The sequence below is a fragment of the Corvus moneduloides genome, chromosome 1, assembly GCF_009650955.1.
Source record: "Corvus moneduloides isolate bCorMon1 chromosome 1, bCorMon1.pri, whole genome shotgun sequence".
NCBI lineage: Eukaryota > Metazoa > Chordata > Aves > Passeriformes > Corvidae > Corvus > Corvus moneduloides.
In genome coordinates, this window is record NC_045476.1 from 71371316 (window position 1) to 71396242 (window position 24927).

The 24927-nt window shown below is 42.7% G+C and overlaps 1 long non-coding RNA gene across 1 annotated transcript; it reads right to left on the bottom strand.

The window, feature by feature from the left end:
- Positions 1-499: 499 nt before the first annotated feature.
- On the bottom strand, positions 500-23533 carry LOC116448561. Its single transcript, XR_004242051.1, has 3 exons — positions 23450-23533; positions 22128-22321; positions 500-2191 (listed from the first exon to the last, which is right to left on the bottom strand). It is a non-coding gene; the product is annotated as an uncharacterized LOC116448561 (long non-coding RNA).
- Between the last annotated feature and the right edge of the window lie 1394 nt (positions 23534-24927).

Below are 24927 nucleotides of genomic sequence, written 5' to 3' on the forward strand. Positions count from 1 at the left end.
TATTACAATTGGTTTTCAAAATAACATCGTAGATTTACACAAATCTAAGTTAACAGACACTTTGACCAGCTTATTGCTTGCTGCTTGTATATTGAATGTCACACAAGACTTTCTAAAATATGACAGGGAACATGGGCTGAATGAGATAGAGACACAGTTACACACTTCCTCATGCAAACATCACGGGCCAAAAACAGAGGGCAAGGGGGAGCTCATGTAGCTGCCCTGGTGACATATTTCACAGCCAGATAGTTTTACAATAATTTGATTTCTGGGCCAGCCAGGAAAATACCTTCCCAAGATTGCCACTCTCTTGGGCACTCTGGGAAATTAAACTCTGAATCTCTAAAGACACATGAGAACAGAACTGAAAATTATTTTCACAGCTTTTACACTCTAAAGAAGTACTATTTGCTCTTAATGTAATCTGAAAAATCCTACAATGGAATAGCTTGTGTGGTAACAGCATGATAGTGCAGCTTAAAATGAACCCTATATTTGTTTTGGCCATATACAATTAAAAAGCTTAAAGCAAGGAAAATTTTGCTCTTCCCATCACAATTCCATTTGAAAAAAATACTTCTTCAAACTCCTTCATTTAGAAGAACTTCTGCCTGAGATGGACTGCTTTTCCCCTTTCTGAATTCCTGACACAATATAAATCAAACAAATTCAAGATAGCAAAGCCGGGAAAATCATTATAATCGCAAAACCATCAAAAAGGTCAACAAGAAGGAGAACAACAATAGGATTCTGGTAACTGTTTGGGAAGCAACTATTCTTGCTGCAGTGAAACTCACTGTTTTCATAACAACAAATTAAATACCAAGGTAATTCCCTGGAGCCTTCAGCAGTGTGGCTGTGTGGCAGCAGCAGAAGCCTCTCCAGCACAATGCACAGTGTCATTAGGAAAACCCGCTGGCTGCTGAGCCTCTGTGCAGCTCTGCAGTGTTTGAAGTTATGCTGGAGTCCAGCCTACCTTTTCAAAGCACTGCATTGTTACTCTTCTTTTCCTCCCTTTCCTGTCTGTGTTTCCCCATTCTCCTCTCTTCCTGTCCCCTGTCAGGCAGACATGTTTTAGAATCCATTCATAATACGAGGAGCTGAGTGTTGTCGGACTGCTGCAGGTGGCTGGAATGCTGGCTTCAACAGCTGGAAATGAGGGAGTTACAGCTGCCCCTCTTTTTCAAGATTTTATTTGCTTATTGGTGCCTTATATGCACCCTAAAATGTATAATTGGTCAAGTGTAAGCTGTTCTCTTACACTCAAATGGCACAGGAGACAGGTCAGCAAGGTAAGTGCTTTGCAAATATCCATTCTGAAAAAGAGCGGCATTTGTATTCACTTTGGCTGTTCAACCTTGGAGAACGAAAAATCAAGACTGGCCTTTCTGAGACTCCTGTTACTCGTCTATAAAATGTGATGTCCTATATATCAAAGTGTTTCGATGATCGTTGCCAAGGAACTGCAGGTATCAAAGCAACTTTCTTAATATTTTTGCATATTTTCCTGACTAGTGTGCAAAGATGAGTATCATTTATCAATTACGGGGTGAATAGATGTGTTTACATTACAATGTCTGTCCTTGTCTGAGCAACAGGCAGTAACATAATTTATAAATAGCCAGACTGTAACAAAGAGAATAATCACACTTACTAAAAAATCCCCTCGATTAAATGTCAGATAAAGAACATGCTGCAGCAGTGCAGTCATTGGGGTACTTGGTCCCTGCCAATCGACAGGTTTAAAATAAACATTCTTATGCAATGAACAGCTATAGAAGTTTCACTGGGTAATAAATACTCATGTAACAACAATAGGCAACTTTATCCTCCAAACCTGTTCACCATATAGCCTGAGGCTTGGTTTGTAAGATCTAAAATATGTGTGTTTGCTGTGTTTTTTCATGGCATTTTCAGGTAAATTCCTGCTACCTTACCTTGCAGACCAGGCCCAGTATCTCCAGTCCTTTCACTGAGGCACCTGGCTGATGTAACTTCATGATTTCATGAGACTCACAGCACAGTGAAACAAAGAGTCAGAGAGGTGCTGGGAGGGAAGTTGTTCCTCCTCCTTCTCTGGAATCATCAGTTTCTTTCTTCCTCACTTTTCCATACTGTAATTTTAGGCTGACGGCCTTTGTCCTGGAGTCAGGCACTGCTGAGGCCTTCTGACCCACAGATGACTCTTCTGCAAATGAAAATAAATGGAATTGAGGGGAATTTTGTAAAGATTCTTGTCTTCAAAATAAACTGTCACACCAACATCAAAGTTAGAAATCAAGAACGCAAAAAGAAGAAACTATTCTGAAAAACTGAACTTAATCTACGTTAAATTTTAAACCCAGGTATCTGGTCTATCTCTGTACTCAAGCTCTTCCCTCAGATCAGGTAGCTTCTGCATCTAATCCAGAACTTCTGAGTTAAAGAAACTTCTAAGTTTTTCTCTGGATTTCCCTAGAGATATCAAGTGATGTATCAAATGCATAAATTAATTGTTCTGTGAAATTACTGTTAATAACACTTTCTACTTCAAACTGGATTTGAAAAGAGGTGGGAAAAAATAGTATTTAATTTCCTACCAATGCTTTGCCATTGGAGACCACTATCATGGTCCAACCATAATTTTCTGAGACTGCATATTTTATTCCTTTCAGTAGGAAAAGAAAATGTTGCAGACTTAAATATCTGTCGGATTCAAGAAAGCCTGATCTGGCCCAACGTGTGTCCTATTTTGTAGCATAGACTCTAAAATCCACCTTAGAATAGTTCCTTTTTTTCTGGTGATCCTCTGAATAACAATTGCAAACACAAATAAGCATGAGGCAAGATTTCACTCAGTTTCAGGAAGGAGAGGTGTGAATGGCTGAATATCAAGTTCTCTGGACATCTGCATGCTTCAAATGGCACACACCGGATTTTACTTCACTTGACATGAAATTGTAGGGTGGAAAAGGCTGGTGAGAATATCACTGAGATATGGAATGCATTTGCTGAAGAAACTGAAACAACTGCTGGGAACCCTTAGTTTCATTTTGGTTGCCTAGAATGCAACATAATGAGAACAGCATTGCCTGTTTATGAAGCAACTTCTGCCCTTACTTTTGCTAAATTCCTACCAGGAGTAAGTTTACATGGAATGGTGGGGAAATAAACAATGAACCAGAGATGCAAACAGTAGGTATTCTGTGATGACAACAATAGTGTGGATGAAAACACTCCCCAGATCATTATTTTTACATAAATTAGATGTTGGCCTTTTGGTGCAAGGTGTCTTAATTTTTCCTAAGTTCTAACACATACATTTGCAGAGGTCTGCTTGCCAGTGGCCAGTTCAACATAGTTACGAAAAAACAGTTTTATTTAAAAGGAAAAACAAGTTTGTTCTCTCCAGGAAAACACCCTCCTCCACTTCCAGGGATTTACAACACATTAAGGAGACCATAATCACCAGAACTCTGTTAAAAGCATTTGTCTGAAGTTACCAAACAGTAGGATGCACAACAGCACAGAGAGAAGCTTCTATTTCAGGCTGATCCAGATAGGGGTGGCAGAGGAAAGCAAACCAAATCTGTTCTTGTTTTCATTATTGATAAAGTTCTCTGAAACTCACCTCACCATGATTGTCAAATGAAATCTGTAGAGAAGACCCAGTGTGAAAATGGAGGGTTGAAGGTCTAGCCCCGTTGAATGCAATCACAAGATCCCAACAGGTTTTTATTTTGTCCTTTGTCTTTGCATATTATGTAGGCCATTGTTAATTCATCTTTCAAATGTCCCTTGACTTTACAGAAAACATTTACACCTGATACTAGTTTTGCTTTCTGGAAGTGAAATGCTAAACTTAGAATCACCATTTAATCATATGTTTCCCGTGCATTCCATCTGAGCACTGTTGAGGCAAGCTTTCCTTCTAATTACAGAGGTGAGTGAAGAACCAGTGATTAAAATAAGATCAGCTTTTCCTTAAATACCATTGTACTTCAGGAGAGTGATCAAAGTCAGTAGTTGCTTTCAGAGATATGCTAATTTACAGCACACAAACTTCTTAAATGAAGAAGAGTGACCTGCTTTTTATTGCTTAGGTTAGAAAAAAAAAGCCCAAACCAAACAGTTCAGTTTACTGAGCAATCCTTCTATTAAAAAAACCCCTCTGTCTTCCTTTTAGATTAACAGTGGAGTCAGCCCAAATAAGGCTAAAGCATTTGCCAAAAAGCCTCAGGGAAGATTGTGTTCTGTCTATAATTTTGTTTTCACAATAACACCCATTGATTTTTTCTTTAATTTTTTAAAATTTGATTTTCAGTAAGGAGATGCAGATTTTTGTGGCATTCTCAGCACTTGCAAAGCACTTTTAGATGCATGGTGACATAACATGTTACATACGTGTGTACATGGTACAGGTGCACAGGTATGTATAAAGTGTTACACATAATTCTTTTTGTTTCCTCCCAGTTCCTGGTGGCTCCTGAAACATGATTACAGCATCTGAAACTGAAACCAAACCCAGAATAATTTGTCAGATTTACAAAGAGTTCTAGTAACCCTGATAAAACTTATGCGTCATTTAGGAGAAGCCTAAATGAAGCACAAAGTCCAATTGCTCCTCAGAACAGCTGGGCAAGCTGATGCCTGGGAAGGAGAGGAGTTCACAGCCTATCCTGCTGTGGGCTCTGCTCTGTGGGAATGCTGGAACTGGATCAAAAAAGGCTCCCTACAAGCATATCTAACACACTTGTGGTAGGAGTGGGAAATGGCCATTCGTGAGGTATCTTGTTCTTTATCTGGGAATGGGTAACTTGTATCTTGTTCTTTATTTTGTTCTTTTATTCTTTTTATTTTGTTCTTTGTTTTGTATCTTTGTATCTTGTTATCTGCTCTGTATTCCTGTACAGGTATATCTCTGTATCTTTGGGATCAGTCACACTAATCTACAGTTGGAGCTTTGCTGTGTGCCAACATGAACACATTTTCATGATACCTGCAAGAGAGGGCAGCAAAGCCTTCTTCCAAAGCAGAATGCTAACAGAAAAGCAGCTCATTAAAATACATGTTAAGCTGTGAGGTATTTTGGCTTCTGATTAAGTGTAAAAATATTGAGGACATATCTGCTCTGTAGACCACAGACACAGAGTGTCACAGGTTGTTTTTCTTTGGTAGTAAGTGATCCTATTGATGACTATTTGGAGGTATCTTGTCATTTAAACTCAGAGTGCCCAACAATTTTGTTCAGATCTGACACAGACTGGTTTAGGCATCCAAAAGAAATGGTAGATTGGCTTGAACCATTTCTTGTGGCCAGGACACTCTGAACTCACTTTGACTCAGTACAGGTGTTGAAATCACTACAGGATTATCCCTGGAGGTGGGTAATCCTTTAAAGGTTCAGAGCTTTGGGTTAGATAAAAATCTAAACATTTGGATGTTTATCTGAAACCTTATCTCAGTCATCTAAACTCCTGGAGGCTGAACACCCATCAGTTGCACATCTACAAGTAAAAAAGTAATAGGGTCTCTTGTTTCTACAGACTTATAGCCTGATCCTGACATCTATGAATAAACAAAATCTCACATTGATATCAACTTGCCTTTGAGTTGGGGTATTGGGAATGGGAAGTTCCCTTCATCTAAAAGTGACCACAAACATTATCTGATAGGGGTGGAGGAGGAAGTTTTGGTTACAAAACACAGGACTTTTTTTTCTCATAAAAGTCACTGACAGCAGGGGTTTTGTTTTCACTGAAAATCTGTACACTTGAAAATTGCTAAAGAAGCTTTAGCTATTTTCCTTTATTTTCTCACCCAGGAAAAAAAAAAAAAAAAGATCTTCATAATTAAAACAATAAAGTGCTACGATTTTAAGTCCATACTGGAATTTTGACTCAGGTCATTTTAACTGAGGCTGTGTACTGTGGTACCTCACAGAAATCATAAGAAAGACTGGGAGTGTGAAACATGGACACTGCAGTTCACAGCACTGGATTATGTCAGTGCAGAGATATTTTGCTTTTCTACTATGGTAGCTCAGATTTTTCCATTTTGCACCAAATGTTTTGCTCCTTTCTGTCATTTCAATCAACAAGACAATTTTGCTAGGTGGAGAAAAATTAACTTGTGTCTATTAAAATGTGTGAGAGTATAATATTTTTGAAGAGGGGGGAGGGTAAGGGGAGAACTTGAACAATTACTCCTATCCTTCACTGACATTCCCATGTTACTTGTTTTGCTGTGGAGTGCATCCCAGGCTGTATCATATGTGTGAAGGAACTGGACACATCCCTGATATTTAGTGTGCCCAGACTAGTTTCACAGAGTTAGGACCATTGCTTTCTCCTCAAGGCTTGCTGAAACCAGAAGCATTGCTGGCTCCCAGTTCCCACACCTACATGGAAAGAAAAGTTGCCACAAAGGAAGAAATGGAGAAAGGAGAGAGGTAATTCTTCAGGTGAGACGGTGGCTGGAAACATGGTAGATACAGATTCCGTTTTCTATCCACCACAACTTCTCTCCTTCATCTTAGAGGACTCCTTTTGTCTGCGTTTTCCTTGTTGACTGTAGAGGCTAGCACTCTTATCTTAAGGGATATTTCAAAGATAAACACTAAAAAAAGCCACAAAATCACTTGGTTTAACACAGTGACAGGAGCTGCAAAAACTGGACTGCACTACTTTTTGGCAAACATATATAGGCACTTTATCAAGGTCTGGCCCACTTGTCTATGCTGCTGTTCTTAAGCTGAGTCTTTTCCACGCCCCTATCACATTAGTATAATAGAGAATTAACATTGTTTTGCAGTATTTTAGAGGCTGGGAAGAGAATTCACACACTTTCCCTTTCCTTTTCCTACTGATATGCCAGTTATGGTCCCAGGTTCACAGGGCAATTCCTGCACTTTTGGAACTGTGTGTATAGCTGCCACACCACTCTTGTAACAACACTCTCACTTTGGGAATAAAAAAATGCACTTATTTGTTTGTTTTGGAACTACCAGAAGGGTCACAAGATTAATGGCCATTAATTAGAAAGATGTTAGTATGACTCTTCTTTGATATGGCTATTTCAAGACAGTATCTGGAGACAAAGTGCTATTCAGAGTTTCAGAGAATAACTATTTTCTCCTGTCCATGGCACAGTTGTCTCTTTTTGGCAGTGAAAAGGGCTTGTATGAAAAGGGAGGGAATGATTTACTTTGTATTCTTACATTCTGTGGCTCAGGAGAATCATAATTCCACTTACGTTGAAGAAAACGATTGTCATTCTCATGGCATTTTACAAGCATCATTGCGCTTTTGATAACTTATTCTCTGTCAAGCTTCCCTATTTAAGCAATACACTTGTTTTCCCTGGTTAACTACCTTTTATATGTACAGATGTTGTTTCTCATCAATATTTTATGCTTCAAATAAAAATGCTAATTAAGTTCATGCAGAAAGACATGAGTTTCTCTATTTTTTTTGTCTGGGTAGCTGTGCTGTCACCAAGATGATTTCAAGTAGGTCAGTAAAATGTTTTATTTTATAAAAGACATTTCCTTCTCAGTTCTGTTGCTTGTGAGCATTGTTCTGAAAATCTTATCCCTTGCAGAGGCTACCCAGAAATCAGGGCCTTTCTTTCCGAGTTGCAGAGGAGAGTTTTTTTGCAGGGGGTGGAGAGCGGAAAAGAATGACATGAGAGAAAATGCATCTCAGTGACTCATGAATCCAAGGCAATCTGCCCACCTGCTCCTCAGTGTGCCCTGGGTTCTCCCAGCAGTGTTGGTGTGTGTTGCAGGAGTGGGAGTGGGATCAGGAGTGTGCACCACCCCTCAGAGGCACGCATTCCTCAACTGCAAACACATCTGGGCTCTCTCTCTCGCTTCATTCTCTCGCCCACATCGCTCTGGGGGAAATTCTTGAAGGATGCTTCCTGTTTTTCACTTAATCCCCTCTCATCTTTAAATTCTATTAAACTGGGCCCTATGAAAGTTTCCAATTATTTATTAATTGAGAATTTTTTTCATGGAACTACTCAATACTTGCAGTGAGTGTTCTCCAGCCTTGGCAACACCTGAATTTTTTGGCTGAGGTCTCCCAGCACAGTGGTAAGTGGTGCTGGGTCTTGCCCACCTTATGCATCACCACAGAAATGCTGACTCAGTTCCAGGCAGGTTTTAGCCTCCCAGATCTGTAAAAGTCAGTTGCACTTGTTTTGGTGAAGGTGTCATTTGAAGCTTACAGTCACCTGCCAGACAGCAAGGAGCATGTACTTTGTTACTCTGTCCAGCTCTCTGAGGGGCCCAACACAAGAAGGACATGGATCTGCTGGAACAAGCCCAGAGGAGGCCATGGAGATGCTGAGAGAGCTGGAGCACCTTTCCTGTGAAGACAGGTTGAGAGAGCTGGGATTGTTCAGCCCAGAGTAGAGAAGGCTTTGTGGAGAGTTCCAAGCAGCTTTCTAGTACCTAAAAGAGGCCTGCAGGAGAGCTGGAGAGAGACTTTTTACAAGGACACATGAGGGACTTTTTTCAAGGGCAATAGGGCAAGGAGGGATGGCTTTAAACTGAAAGAGGTTCAGTTTAGATGTGGTATTCAAAAGAAATTTTTTACTTGGAGGATGGTGATGCACTGGAACAGGTTGTCCAGAGAAGCTGTGGATGTCCCATCCCTGGAAGTGTTCAAGGCCGGGTTGGATAGAGCCCTGAGCAACCCGACCTAGTGGAAGGTGTCCCTGCCCATGGCAGGGGGATTGGAACTAGATGATCTGTGAGGTCCCTTCCAGCCCAAATCATTCTATCATTCTATGGGTAAAAACTGGTTACTTTCCAAGAACAATTCCCTAGGAGACAGATATTGCTCTGAAATTGTGTGCTGAGCCCTGTGGTGAGGATTTGTGTTCATTTCATATTTTTCTTGTTTTCTTGAAGGAGATATCTAGAGATTCAACAGTGTGAAAATCTATATAAACCCGTCAAGGGTACATATCACTGTGCTTCCATTTGCCACGGCTATTTGCACCTCTCACATTCCATATACAAGCAATAAAAATGAAAACTGGAAATGCCAAACACTTGCGGTGGCTGCCTTCCACAAACAATACTACCGACTGGGACACTTCCTAGAGATTATTTAAAGATTACATATTTTCCAGTTAACTCGAAAGAAACAACACCAATTAAATGTCCTGGCTGTACATATTTCTCTGGTAAGACATGGTAAGAATTGCTCAGCTATGTGCCACAGAAACAAACAGCTTTCTGAGCTACAATCCACCTGAAAGAAATTCAGACGACCCAGGTACTAAGCAGAGTGTTGGCCAATGCTCCACAAGTGGTCAAAGATGTACTGCTAACTTTGGTAATAAAGCTGCTTGTGACACCACTGTTACATTTAAATGGAGATTTTTTCTATAGTTGAGAGAGAAAAACCATTTTATCCCATGGTGGTAAAGGAAGAGCAGGTAAAAGATGCATTCCCAGATAGGAAACAGATCAAATAGAAGACACTGTGGAGGAAACTGGAAGTACAGGGGGCAAGTGGACAGAACAGTGTCAGGGCCGGTAACAAGGAGCTGTCAGTCCATGTATACATACATACACATATATGCACACACAGCCCATTCTAAATACAGACAAGTTTTCTACCTTGTGCAGTTCATATGGACAGGAATCCCAGCTCAGTGGATGTTATTCAAAGTATTCCACCAGCCTCTGAAGAAAGCAGTAGGTTTTTTCTGCTGTGTCAAGACAGGCAAACTGGTTCAAAGCACTTAAGCCAGCAAACACGTCTGCAATGCAGCCCAGCCTAAAGGCAACAACAGACGAATCATTTAATAAGGCTGCCCCATCAGGCTTAATTTCAGCCCTTAAAATATCTTGCGTGATTGGACCTTTGGGTGAGACACATACATTATAGAAGTATATTATTTCTTAAATAGTGAATACTTTGGGGCAGGAACCCCGAGTTCCTACAAGTCTCTGTTTGCAAAGGCCTCGTTCAAGGATCCCTCCACTATTACAACCTCAGAAGGCACAGTGGTCAGAGCGCATTTCAGTTGTTTAAAATGCTTTGTTTTTACTGCTAGAGATGTAATCTTGCGTTTCTTTTACTGACATGGTATCATACACATATAGCAAATGGTACCAGCCAGCGAGCAAGCCCTGACTCAGAAGTGTATACTTACTTCAATGGTGCCAGGATCAGCTGACAATAACATGCTGTCAGAAACCTGGATTAGCCCTCAGACTAGGTGAAAAGAAAGGATTAAATGAAGTCCACTGATAGTATTCCAAGCTCTGAGAATGGGAATGTGGAACAAAGCATTTTATGCTAACCTAAGAAACTAGATGGGAAATGTAAGAAAGTGACGAGATGCAGAGCAGCCTGAAGGAAAACATCCAAGCATGGTGCAGTTCCTGACAGGGAGAGTTGTGGAACAAAATACTTGGTGTACTGTAGAAATGTGGCTCTAACATTTTAAACTCTAATTTTTGTCATCCAAAATTTATACGTATAAACCATGAACAGAGCACCTTTGTTCTAACTCTGTAGATAGGCTGAAACCACATGAGAGATGTGAGTCTCCTAACAGGGGCAACATACTCTGAACCCCCCAAAAAACACATTAAGTGATGAAGTCTGTGAATTAGTTTGCTGCTGACAGCATTGGTAGAACCATGCAGCTGCTGCATTTGTCCCCAAACCCCAAACTACAGCACTGCCCTCAGCTACTCCCTGCACAAACCTTCACCTTGCAGCCGAGGCTGTTTACAAGGCAACCTGTGGGATGCCGGTTGCAGAGATGGAGGCACTGCCGGGTTTTGCCACATGAGGGAAGAAGACCCTCTTCTTGGCTGACCTTCCTGCCGAGGAAACGAGCAGACAGGCTACTAGGATTGCAACTTTTCCTGCAGCCAGTCAGATAAGAATTCCCCTCCTCTGATTGTGTGACATTTTGTCAGAAAAGCAAGAGATCATAAGCTCTAGCAGCCCCTGGGTGAGGCACAGGCAGCTGCTCAGAGCCACTCTTGCCTTCCCTCTGTGAGTGCCTAGGTCACCTTATGTGGGTGTTGCTACCAGCTGCCAACCATGGTCATGAGCTCTTTGTCTCGGACCTGTCTTGCCAGTTCAAAAGAGAGCTCTCCTGCAGCTCTCATCCCTAGGTAGATCCATCCTGCTGTCTGCATGAGTCCCACAAGACTCAGGGCTCAGTTCACTGTGAATTAGAAGGGCAAGAGATTTGATTTTATTTGGATCCCTTGCCACCAGCTATAAAAAACAAACTGCCATTCAGCTCTTATCTGCCAAGCTCTGTATAAGTGAATTTTGCTTCCTGTTATTGCAGCAACAGTAGGGATGGAGAAATGCTCTTGATTTCCTTTGTGAGAAGAATTTTCTTTTCTAAACAATTGGTATTAACCAGAACAAAACAACCAAGAAACAGCATGCTCGTTTCACAGATTTCCAGTAATGTTAGAGCTCTGTACATTGTTTCAGCTCTTGCTGAGATGAAGCTTGATTATGTTAATGTTAGCCAGCCATTTAATTTGTTTAACTCAGGGACACTTTCACTACAGTCTTCCTGAACCCTGAGAAACTGGTTCTGCTCGCAATAGCAAGGGTGGGCAAAGAATGACCATAGGGTTTTTGCCTACTTCTAGGAAAGTAGCTGTGTATGTTCACGTGCATTTTCATATGAGCATGTGACTGCATTCGCCAGCAGAGATAATAGTGTGTCCTCCACTAGTGGCTTCTGACCAATCTCCACCAGCCTGGTGAAGGAGCATAGGTTACAAGAATAACTAAGGTCCTGCAAACATGACAGCCAAACATAAGAGACACTTCAGAAAAGGGCCACTCAAAGGAAAAGCTGCTGGGTGAACTTCTGAGAGAAGGCACTTGACAATACAACAAAAGTTTCATTTGGAGCCTGATGCGAGTGGTCACATACCCAGGAGCTCGCAGGTAGATGCCAACAACCCCAGCAGGTCTCCCAATGTGCCCGCTCTCTGCCGCAGCCCGGTGGAGCTGAGCAAACCAATGGTACAATTAGTATCACATGCTTGCTCACTTGTCCTGGCACTCAGGACCTGGCTGACCCAGCAGAACAGGTAACCACACAGCTGATACAACATCTGATATAGGTCCACATGGAATATTGGTCAAAAACCGTAGGTCTGACTGAGGGAGTCATACTGACTCAAAGGTCCTCAGATTTAATACTTATGAAGAAGGTCCCAGCCCTGTCTTAGATTAATCCCTCAGTGTGGGTGACCATGGGCTACTGGGTGAGTGCAATGCACTCGCTTATACAAAGCTTGAGGGCTTTCCCTTGTCTCATGAGTTTATTTGTGACAAACGAGATAAGCAGAGCCAGTAAAGAAAACACCACCTCCTTGCACAGTAGATGCGCTTTGGGCAATCCCAGTCTTGCATCTCCCAAGACCTTGGGAGGTAGGAGTACAACCTCCATGTCTTTCCTATGGTATCCTAATTGCAGCTCATCTTCCTGATGCACATACTGTTACAGGAGTGGAGGATGGAGAAGTGAAGATTATATAGACAGCACCATTGACATTACTCCCAAAAGACCAGATCCAGTCCTCTTGTTCCATGAAGAAAACAGGATCAGGGTACATGAGTCACTTTCTGCAACTACAGGTCAATGACGGACACAGGCTTTAGAGCCAGGCTGCCCAGCAACAGCCCAGTCTTTACAGCAGGATGATGAATTATTGGAGACCTAAGTACATAGTGATGAGGTGGCATTATCTATTCTACAATGAAACAGCTTGCACTTCTCATGGAGAGCTCATCAGCACTGTAACTTTTCAGTTTAAATCTTATCATAACTGTATGAGCAGCTGGTTTACGTTTTGCATTGTCCATTTCAAGGAATTATTCTCCTCCATTTGTTTCTTAAAAATTAATATCTTGCATCTTGCCTTACTTTGATGGTTTGTTTTACGTTTCAGGGATGCAAAACAATTGCACAATAAATCACTGGAGGAATGTACATGGGGGTTATTTGTCATGGTTATAAATAAATGAACTTTAGCGATAGTTGATAAACAGAAGATTATGGACAATTCGGGCAGGCTCTCAAAAAGATCAGAGCATGACTTTAGCCCTTTAATAACAAGCTTTATTTTATTGTCCCATAACCCACTAGAAACACTGCATGCAGGGTGGCTAACTGCCTCTCCATGCTGGCAGCTGATTGCCAGGAATAGGCTATAAAGCCCTATCTGTTCTTCTAAAGGATGCCCGTGCTACACAGCTCTGCCAGGAGCAAAGACACCCAGCACTCGTGGAAAATTGACTGTCTGTAAAGATTGTGAAGGAAGTTCATCTGACAGATGCTTAAGTTTTAGGAACTTAGCTTTAACTGTTAAGAGTAAATGAGAATCAAATTTGGACTTATGCCCCTTGGAATCAAGCACGAACTCAGTTCATTACAGAAGAGATTCCAAACTTCAAATCATAATGTTCTCAAACACCTTAGAAGCCTTCATAGGGTAAAGTCTTTTTTCATTTGGCACTAAAAATAAATGTCCTGCTGAATAGAAATAAGATTACCCATCTATTTAAATGTTCCCTGAACCAAGGACAGAGAGAGAGAGATTATATCCAGTCTTCAACTTGCCAATGAAAGCATTGGAGGCTCTGATTTTTATTGACTCTAAAAAAGTCACCACAGTTCATGTATTTTTGTAGGAACTGGCCACTTCTCTGGCAATCTTAGTGCCTCCAAAAACCTAGCCAGACTTAGGTGCTCTGTTAACCATAATCTTATTTACTGCTATATTCACTTACAGAAGTTTGGTTGAATCTTGCTTAAACTTGCACCTTTGGAAGTCTACATTCAGTTCAGCTCTGTGAGGAAGGAAGAGAGCAAAAGGATAAGCTGAATTTTTACTAGGAAAGCTAATTCCTTAAAAATACATCTCTGAGGACATAGGCATCTCTCTGAATACAGGGCCCAGGCTCAAGAATACAGCAATTAAACTAATTCCAAAACCCAATTTGAATATATACACATATATTTTTGAAATGCAATGATGGAAGGAGCAGTAAGTGTAACAGATGTGCCAATCTTTCAGACGCATATTTCAAAAGGATAATTACCTGCAGTTACGAAGTAACCACCTTTATGATAATAGGATGCAATTAATTCAGACAGTTCCCTATCCATCAAGATAAAGTGCACAGAAAGCAAAGGGTGGGGGAAGAAAGGCACTTAGGTATGCGTGCCTCTGTGTCAGTGGGTTTGCAATTGCAGTCAGACCCAGCACTGCTCTTCAGACACCGATATCCGAATTGCTGCTATCTGCCAAAAATGCTTGTGTGCAGTACACAGCTCTTATTGTCTACTGTTGTTATCTATCTAGACATCTATCTTGGGAATAGCTGAAGTGTCCTTTGCTTTTCTGTCTGAGGGTGTGGTGAGATGGCAGGGCTGGGCCGATACTGAGGCTTGCAGACGCCGCAGGAGGGGGGATCCACCCCAGCCCACCTCCCCTCCCTGCTACCTCCTGTTGGCACTGGTGTGCAGCTGACAGGCCAATAAACCAATTCAAGCCAGTAAACGAGCAGGAAACTAACCCCAGGAGTGGGGGAAACAACCCACAGCCAGTCTAGCAGGCTGGGTTAAGTCTATGCAGGGAGGCACGTGACAAAGCTGGAGCAGAGGAGTGAAATAGCACTGCTGGGAGGGAAAGGGATGGGGACACAGCCCCTGCACTGATGTTGCAGGATGTTTGCTTTGCCCTGCTGTCTGACCTCACCCTCAGCTTCTAGGAACAGTGACCTACAGTGTCCTAGGAATGACAGTTTCTTCTTCCAGCCTTTGGTAGACCAGCATGTATGGGTGTCAGTGTACTGGAATACAGGGGGTATACTGTGCTTGGGGAAAGCATCAGCCTTGGAGCAGGGGATTACACATGAGCAAAGACAAATTAAGTAAGGAAATTTGCCAGAAGACAGGACTACTATGGTTATGCCATCAACCAAATCCAGACTCAGCATTGTCTTCTTTCCTTATTCTTTCTTGCTTATCCATTTCTGAGCACCTTGAAGCAAACAGAGCTGATGGGAAGTTTAACAGAAGCAGGGATAGAAGGGGGAAAACTATGAAAAGTGTCAAAAGTGCTTAGAGTCTGGTAGGCAGGAATCGGTGCCAAAAAGAAAGGATACTTTTGTATAATCAGAAAGATTAATTTTCTGAATGTGACGGACATTTGGAGGAAAATATGGTCCTGAACTGGAGCCACAGTCTCTCCTAAAGACCATCTGGTAGCACCAACAGCAAGGCACTGCTCCCACCACAACCCCTCTCTGCTTGAGGAGACCCCCAAGTCAGGGCCTGCGTGCCTGTCACCCTCACAAGGTCAGCACCCACACTGGCCTCGGAGAAAGAGTCGCACCTTCTCCGGGAGAACTTAGACCACGGCAAGGTGCAGCAGGCACAGTCTTTGGGGAGCTGGCCCAGATCCAGGTTTGCTGAGTCCTTGGTACCAGGGAATGTGGGTTGGGCAGGGGGGACCCCCATGCAGATTCTTGCCCATGCAGATCCTTTGCACACCCCCAGATGTCCACCAGATCCCTGGCGAAAGCTGCCAGGGATCACTCCCGTGCCTGTACAAACAGGAAAATATGACAACTATCTGCCCAAAGGGGTTTCTGGTTCCATGACAACATACCAAACATGAAATGCTCCCACCTTTCTTAAGGGGAATTTGCAAGGCAGGAGGCAGGTCGGTGGGGAGGAGAGCACCTAGGTGCTACTGAAACAACACAGGCAGGTGCAGAACACCTGGCAATTGTCAAAACTGCAGAAACTAGTCAATTGGTGTTGATACTTCATTACAGAGCATATTTTCCTTTATGATTATTAAATCTTTAATCCTTTACTGGCAGATTTTTTTCTCCCCTTGCATAAACAGCTTTTGGTTTCCTGGAACGGAGTGAGGCTCCTTCACACAGTCAGCCACAGCCCAGAAGAGCCACAGAGAGGAGAATAGGCACTGAGGCATCCTCTTTGCTTTGTTGTTCTCATTTCAACTTGATAGACCCTGAGTTTTCATTACTAGGAGGCTCCAAAAGCCTCTATGGACAGAAAGGGAAGAGCCCAGGAGGCAGGGGGAATTCTCAGGGTGGGGTATGGGCTACAGACCTCTTCACCCTCCAGTCATCATTAGAGACAGGTCACAGTGGGTTACCAGAGCCTTCCCTGGAGAAGCATTGCCCAGTGTAAACCCAACTCCTTCCTCACACTGCCCTTCAGCCTGACTGCACAGGGTTGTCGGGCCCTGTGCATTTTCATGCCCTTCTCCACACATTCATCAGCCTTGGAACATGCTCTCTCATCTTCAGGGCCTGGCTTGGTGCCATGGGACAACTTGAAGTTATGGGGAACTAACCCTGTACCTGCAGCACCACGGAGGTGATTCTTCTGCTGAGGTTTGGTTGTTGCTCCCCGTCACCTCACATGCAGCTTCTCCAGCCTGCAGTGCCTTCCCAGATAGCCTGGGCACCTGGAACAACTCACGTGCTGCTATTTCAGTGTATGTGTTCTGTTACTCTACATATTGTTGCAGTGCACAGATAGCATTCAGTTGTACATACCTTAAGAATATCCCTAAAAGTGGAGCTGAAGGCTCACCCACTCCTGGATCCAGCCATGGAGGGATGCCTGCACACAACCATACATACCCAATGCAGTATCCTCTGTTTTCCCACAGTATCATTACCCATTTAGAGCTGTTCAGATTGTTCAGGTCAGAACAACAGAAACTACAGGAGGAAGGCAAATGGTCTGTATGAGAGGGCACAGTGAGGGTTTTCTGTGGCAGACTTGTATTATCGGCTAAGAACAGAGCAACCATTTCTAGTGGAGTCTGTGTCAGACTCTCTGGGTGCATATGAGGTACCTGCTTTGCATCATGCTGGAAACACAGTGGAGCTTCAAAATGGGACTAAATTATGTTGGTGTCCTACTGCTATAGGTTTCAAAAACACCAGTAAAACCCCATACATAACATTCTTACTCATGCGCTCTGCCTTTAAATGGTCTGTTGGACTCTCCACAGCTCTCTGTGGCTGAAGATGCCAGAAACCAACCAGCTCATCAGTGCAGGTTTCTAGCCTCCTACGTTTGTGTATATCCAGTAAACACAGCTATTTGGCTCTGGCCAAGCCCTTGTGGTTTCTCCACAGAGACTTTGTTGCCTAAAGAGCAAAAGACTTGAAATATGTGACTAATTATGATGTTTTACCCTGTTTGCATGTGCAGGACTAGAAATGCTTTGCTGAGCAGACAGGGATCCTCTCTCCCAGTCATGCAAAGCACAGAGCATGATGGGGAGCTGAGGCAACTCATAGGTGCTCTGCTCCGGGAAGGACAACAGCCACAGCCCATCAGTGGGGCAGTCTAGCAAATATTGGCAAGCAAAATCTTACCCAGCTTTAATTTAGGAGAGACTTTTTGGGTTTGTTTCTGACTAGAAAGCTCACCAGATAAGTTTAGCCACCTGTTTGTTAGCTACTTCATCACTGTGTAAAGACCAGTCTTCCTCTGCTTCATCACACTTTGCGTGATGTTGTTGCTGTTTTCTGGTCATGCAGCTCAGTCACCTCAGCTATTGGACTTACAAAGCAAATCCTTGAAGAATTCAGACTCAAAATATATACCCTGAAAACTTACCAGCCAGCAAAATTTTTGAAAGCAAGCTTGAAAGAAATACAAGTTGGCTAGAACAGCCTGTTTAAAGTCCAAATTCAAATGAGTACTCATAGAAAATATGTTGTAGTATACGCCCAGATTTTATGACACAACAATAATAATAGTAATACCACCTAACTTTCATCTGTAGATCTCGAAGGCTGTCCACAAGATATTAAGCATCCTTAGAGCAGCTACTTTGAATAGGCACTTTTTCAGCTGCTGACAATATTTAAATTACTGAAGCAGATTAAATGATATTATTAACTAATCACCTGCCAAGCCTTTTTACGTCAAGTTGCTACCTGGAGCAAAGTATTATGCTTAATTTTGGAACAACTGACACCTATGCTTTATCAGGGCAACTGTAAGCATAAACAATAAACCTAACAGCACAAAATTAATTGGCGTGGCCTAATTTAGTTTTTGCCATTGTATACAGCATTGTTTCAGCCATGCAGATGCTATTCTGCTGAAATCAGTTGGTGTCTAAGGGAATACGAGTGACTTGGGGAAAACAAAGCCTTAGCTTTCCAGAGATGATGCAAAGCTTATCAGAGTGGATCAGTCCAGGCATCACAAGTATAAATCAACAAGAAGTGAACACCTCAAACCTGGCAGAGCAAGCAGGACTTAAGTAGATCTGCCTGACAGAGGGAGGGGAGAGACTTAGGCCTACTCATGAGATGAGAAGTTATTTTTCTTCTCCCAAACTGCTGTTAAATTTTGTTATTGTGCAATATCAGGCTCTGCTAAGTGGTAGATAGTGCATTAGATAGGCACAGTGGGTGGTAGATGTGTATTAAGATATTACATGAAGCAATAACATTTCCTAAACTTTCTCTGTCTTCTACCCAGCTCACAATGCAAAAAGCATGAAAACTACCCACAGGTTAGTGGTGGGTAGATTTGAAGGGCCCATATTGCGCTTGAAGATCTTTTGACTGTTTTACAAATAGCCAGTCTCACAGGCTGCAATGATCCTATGAAGTTACACAATGCTTGTGGAGCTATTTTTCATTAAAACTTGGGGTCAGTGTTGTTTGGACAATGCTCTCAGACACATGGTGCGATTCTTGGGGCTGTCCAGTGCAGGACCAGGAGCTGGAGCTGATGATCCTGGTTCCCTTCCAATTCAGGATATTCAAAGTGCTAATTGAACTTCAAAACAAAAATTGAGTGTTTTGCCCTCAAAGTGAGGCTCAAAGCCTGAAAATGCAACCAAAGGGTGTTTTAAGGGCTGAGGTACTAAGAGACAAATAACATCTCAAGCTGCACTAAAGAGACAAGATATCATTTGCAGTGCTTAGTGTTTTCTATGCAACATACCTACATTTTATTTATCATCATTACGAACATGAGAGAAGAGAGACTTTTGGATTTTCCTAGAACTAGGGGAATCCCGTATTGAGACTCTAAGTAGGATGATGGGTTAGTCTAAGATCCACTTTTTCTGTGGACAGCAGGTAACACCTCAAGTATTGAACCTGGAGTAGAGACAACAGGTATTCACTAGAAGTAAAGGAAAAGACCCTGAAAAAGAGAACTTCTAGGTTGCCTGTCTGCCACAAAATACACTTGTAGTCAAAATGCTATGTGAAGTCAAGTTGATTTATCAGTTTTTAATTCATTTTGAAGTTAGTTTAGGTACCCCAAAATGAGAATATAGGCTTGTCCTTGTGAGTGATAAAGAGAACAGACCTTGCAATACAGTATAATGCTCTCTCACTCTCTCTCTGAAGCCTTTCTCTATATTATTCCAAAAAAGAGGCAAAAAACAAGCCTTTCCTACTCATGTAGCTCATGTTTTGCCAAAGCTTGCAAAAAGGCAGCAGTACCACTTTCACATGAGCCCATTGCAATGGAATTAGGTTATACTGTATTTTGTCTCATACCTCAGCCAGAGGTGGGGCCTTTGTGTCAGTGCCAGGACAAGTCAAGCAACAATTGTCAGGTAACCTCAGACTGCAATTAAAATGAACTCTGAAATAAAGGATTTCTGAACAAAAAGTTGTAAAAGAGAGATGGGCAGAGAAGAATGTTCTGAAATGCAAGGAAGGCAAAGGCAGGCTCCTATACCCAGGGAGGAATAACCCTGGGCACCAGGGAAGACTGGGGGCTGACCTGTTGGAAAGTAGCTCAGGGCAGAAGGACCTGGGGGTCCTGGTGGACAACAAGCTGTCCATGAGCCAGCAGTGCCCTTGTGGCCAAGAGGGCCAATGGAATCCTGGGGTGCATTAGGGAAAACACTGTCAGCGGGTCAAGGGAGGTGATCCTGCCCCTCTACTCATGCCTGGTGAGGGCTCACGTGGAGCACTGTGTCCAGTTCTGGGTTCCTCAGTACAAGGCAGACATGGAGCTCCTGGAACAGGTTCAGTGGAGGGCAACAAAGCTGACCAAGGGACTGGAGCCTCTCTCTTTTGAGGAAAGGCTGAGGGAGCTGGGCCTGTTCAGCCTCAAGAAGAGACAAGTGAGAGGGCACCACATCAATGTCTGTCAGTATCTGAAGGGAGGGTGCCAAGAGGACAGACCCAGACTCTTCTTGGTGGTGCCAAGCAATAGGACAAGAGACAATGGGCAGAACCTGATGCAAAGGAAGTTCCACCTGAATATGAGGAAGAACTCTTTTACTGTGAGGTGACCGAGCACTGGTTGGCCAAAGGGGTTGTGGGGTGTCCCTTACTGGAGAGACTCCAGAACTGTCTGGATGCAATCCTGTGCCATGTGCTTTAGGATGACCCTGCTTGAGCAGGGAGGTTGGGCCAGATGACCCCTCTGAGGTCCCTTCCAACCTGACCCATCCTGTGATTCTGTGAAGAGTTAAACAGATGGTAAGTACTAGCAGCTATATTTTAACAGGGGAATCAAAAACTCACCATGATACTCAGTAAGATAATGGGATTCTGGAAGACAAATTTCAGATTAACTGTGTGACGAAATATCGGGGGGATTCATTATTTTTAAGTCATAGTCAAATGAAACAATTTTACTTTGCAATATACTTTAGTCAAACACATAGGGATGGGAAAGAAAAAAATTCCTAATGTTAACTTGAGTGAACCAGAGGAAATGCCTATAGAAAGTAGGAAAGTATATAGGTTTATATCTGTATCTTAGGGTTCTCTCACAGTCTTCACTGTGAGGCAAAACCTGCATTTTCTGCTTAGCAAGAGCTAAGCAACTGTATCAGTTCTCAGTAAATCAGAGCTGACTGTGGTCATTAGCTCCAACAGGCAGATACAGGCCTGCAGACATGCAGGTGAAACCACAAATTGAGCCATGCTATGCACAAGGCTTCCAGCCGTCACTTCTATTAGTGGAGCACCAGGATGACTCCCATGTTAACAACTCCCATTCTTGGGTACAGCCCCTAAAGCCTCATGTTTCCATCCATAGCACAAGAACAACCACAACCATCTCCTCTGTCCCAGAATATGTCAAGTAACACCTTCTGGTCAATAGAAATGCACTGCCAACCTTTCTGATTCTTCGGAGACCATGGCAAAGCTTTCATATACCTGAAAGCTGCAGTGCACAGCCCATCATGGTGCTATGCAGGGCCAGGAGCTGGACTTGATGATCACTGTGGGTTCCTTCCAACTCAGTATATTCTGTAATCAGAGGGCTGAGGGGGCAGGAGTTGCTTCTAACAACTTTTTAGGCAAAGCTGCTCTTTACAAACTTGACTCGTTGGTCTCCTAGTAGCAGCCACACTTCTCTGAAGACTTCATGTAGTGTGGCACGATGTGACTCACCTGGTCTAGGTGCTGCTCAGGGCCCACACATGGACTATATTTGCTGCTCCATCGCCATTATTTTGCATCTGGAGTTAGGCATGTACCTTGTAATTAACAGTCTACTTAATTGATTTTTACCTTGGTCTTTCCGCAATAGTTTGGCCAGATCACCGGACTCTGTAATGTATTCCTTCTTTGAATTTTACTGGGGTTGTCTGCTTTGTAACTTCTCAGATGACAGCTAGTTTGAGAGTACTTGTGGGCACCTGAAGTATTTGATATTTAGCCATCAAAACGTTTTGATCTGAAACATGGGACCAATCACATTTTGTGTTTCCCAGGGCATCAGCTCAAGTCCTGTCCTCAGATTACTATATAATCATAATCTCCTTTAGCATTTATATACTGTCCTTCCCCTCAGCATATTTCCATGCCCTTTCTAGAAGGAGACAGTTTTGTTATATTTTTTTTTAGAACAGTACCTGTTTGGTGCACAGAAGTAGAATGACTTCCCTTTGTGTTAGGCCAAGAGCAGAGAAAAAAGAACTTTGATTTCCTCTTGCCAAGTCAGTATCCCAGTTACAACTACCACCAATTCCTTCTACCTTAAAATTTTGTACATAATTATTTTACTGGTTCCGCTTTTCCAAAACAACCAAGATGGACCATTGATGGCTAGTGCGTGGTACTCACCTAGGATCCACTGATTTTGTGACCACATCTGCCTGAGGGCCAAGTCTTGGAATAATTACACACCCAGTCTGGATGCGTGGAAACAACTGGCTTTAGTGGAAATTGTGGCTTTTCTGGATTGATCCACTTTGCTAAGGAGCAGGCAGGGTTGGGAAGTGACCAGTCCTTCAAATTTTGAATAATTTGTATGGTATCTGAAAGAAGAAAAATAATTGAACCCTCAGCAACCCTCTCCAGTGCACATGGCAGATGCCTCACATGCCTTTCCTGCTGAGCTGTTTCTGCCACACTGGCTCCACAACTGGAGTTCCTGTGTGCAAAACAAGCTAAGGGGAACAACTGGTGGTGATTGTGGCAGAAATTTTGTCCTCAGGTCGGGTTCTACAGTAAGTCCTTTTTGGGGATTGCTTTAATGCTTCTATCAATATTTCTGTGTTGTCCTTTTCATAAAAATATCTAAGGATAACCTCCGAGAGCAGAAACATCTCAGAAAATGTGAGGAGGAAAAGAAGGAAACTCTCTGTGAAAGAAAAATCATCAGAGATTTCACTTTGATCTTACTCTATTGTTTTGGTTTTGCTTCTTTTCGCAAAGTTCAAGTATTTTCTCGCCTGTAGCAATGCTAACAAATGTAACATGTTAACACACCCTCCTGCTTGTTGCTGATTACTACATTAAGATAGGTGTCAGATCAAAAAGCAGATGGAACAACAGAGGTCTAGTTAACAAACCTGATTTAAGCAGCTACACTAACTTAGAAATACCTTGCAGACTTTTATCACTGCTGTTAATTATTAAAACATAGAGACTGATTTTACATCTGGTACTGGAGGAAGTTGACAGGGCCAGCTCTGAAAAGCTTCGAAGGCTATGCCTGTGCATGAGTTTTGAGCACATCTTCCCTGGATGGTTTGGTTTCTTTATGCAGTAAAGGTGCCCAGCATGAAGCACCAAGCCAGGCTGGGTTTGTCTTTGCACACAAGTGCAACCCAGAGAGGAGCAGATTTCACTGAGAATGTTTCTTGCCCCCGAAATGCTAATTTGCTGGCATAAGCTTTAAATTGGAGCTGTACGAAATCCAAGGAGAATTGCCGCGAGGTAAATGACACAAGGGGGTGTAGGAGTAAATACCATGGCTGGACACATTCAAACGCAGCCCACAGCATTTCCCCCTCTTGCCCCTCCTCCTTCCAGGAGACAGTCGGATAGTTTAGCTCTCCTCTATGACAAATCACATTCCAAAAAAGTTAATGACTGCAAGCATTAAATGAATTATTAAAAATCATTATAAGCCAGCTATAAAAAAAACCCGAGACCCATACCTTCTCCGTGGTGCCTTCAGTGAGGTGGCCGACCCGGCACTGCCTCTGGCTGACCCTCCCTCTATTTGCTCTACGGGCCTCCGGGACCACGGAGGCTTCTCGAGGACGGGCTCCTGCAGCGGGAAGGACCACTAGAGGGCATTCAAAACACAAGTTTCCCAAATGGTTGGGGGCCCATAGCACCCAATAAAATCAAATAACTGGTGCTGTGTGGACAAGGTAAGTTGGAGAACACCCACACTTCTTGATTCATGTTTGTTCAAGACCTAATGGAGGTAATATTTGTCCTGACGCTACCACAAATGCTGTTCTATGTAATTACTGCCAGAATTACACCACAGGAGGCTCAAATCCTATAGTAACAGGTTACTTCGGAGTATGGAAATTCAGATTGGCATCTCTTGTTTGTTTTGCTTTTTTGTTCAGGGTTCCAGTAGACATCAAAGTTAATGGCCCTCACCACCGTTCACATTACTCCTCCATATATGTGTGCAAACATGTTCATCCAATTCTCCTAACTCCAATGTAGCCACTCACAGGTCTCCTTCTTTGTTTGACAAGGTATTATTTAGCAGGCACCTTTTCTTTGCTACCTTTACCCTGTTATCACTTCTTATGCAGTTTGATCACTCAGTTAAAGAGAAGGGGGTTTATTTGGTTTGCCTATTTGTTCAGATAAAGGTTTACATAGTCTATAATTTTCTTGCTCTTGAGCTGCAGCTGCATTGTTGAGCCTAGCTCTCCTGAAACACAGCTTTTACATAAAATAGAAGAGCATTTCACTTAACAAATGTGAGGTTTAGCACACTGCCATCTTTACATGAGAAGTAAGATGAACTAACAACCGGCTGGTAACTCAGTTCTGTCAGTAGAGGACACAGCATTTATCGATGGCCACATTAAATACAGTCCCTGTGTTTAGTAAGGTCAGTTGTGGCAACACAGTCATCACCAGGACAGCATTTAAAGTCTGAATCAGTGTTGGAACCATCGGTGGGATCTGCAGTGAATTCTTTCAGCTCATGCTGCCTTTGCTGAAAGAAGGTCTGCGACTGGGTAGGGGCTGTCCGTTGTGCCTGTGCCTCTTGCTCACAGCAAGCGGTTACGGCCTGAGTCTTTTAATCATGAAGCAGTAATGGCCTGCCACAGATTTGTAAGCCAAAATCTGAAGGGAAAAAGACAACCATTGTTTGAACAAATACAATCTATGATCATATTGATAGATCTTAAAGCCATAGCACTATAATCACACTTTTATTGTGGTGGGATTTCAGCCACTCATTTCCACATTAGTTGCTTTCTTTGTCTGAGATGAATTATTTTTCCTGGACTGCCCTTCTCCTCATGGATGAAGAGTTTTCTAGACATTGAGTGTGACAGCTCAAATGGCTTAGTGGAAGTTTTTAGGGTTATCTGGCCCTCAGACTTAAGTTTTCCAGGAACAGCAAAGTATTTTGTTCTCCCTTGTCATTCAGGAT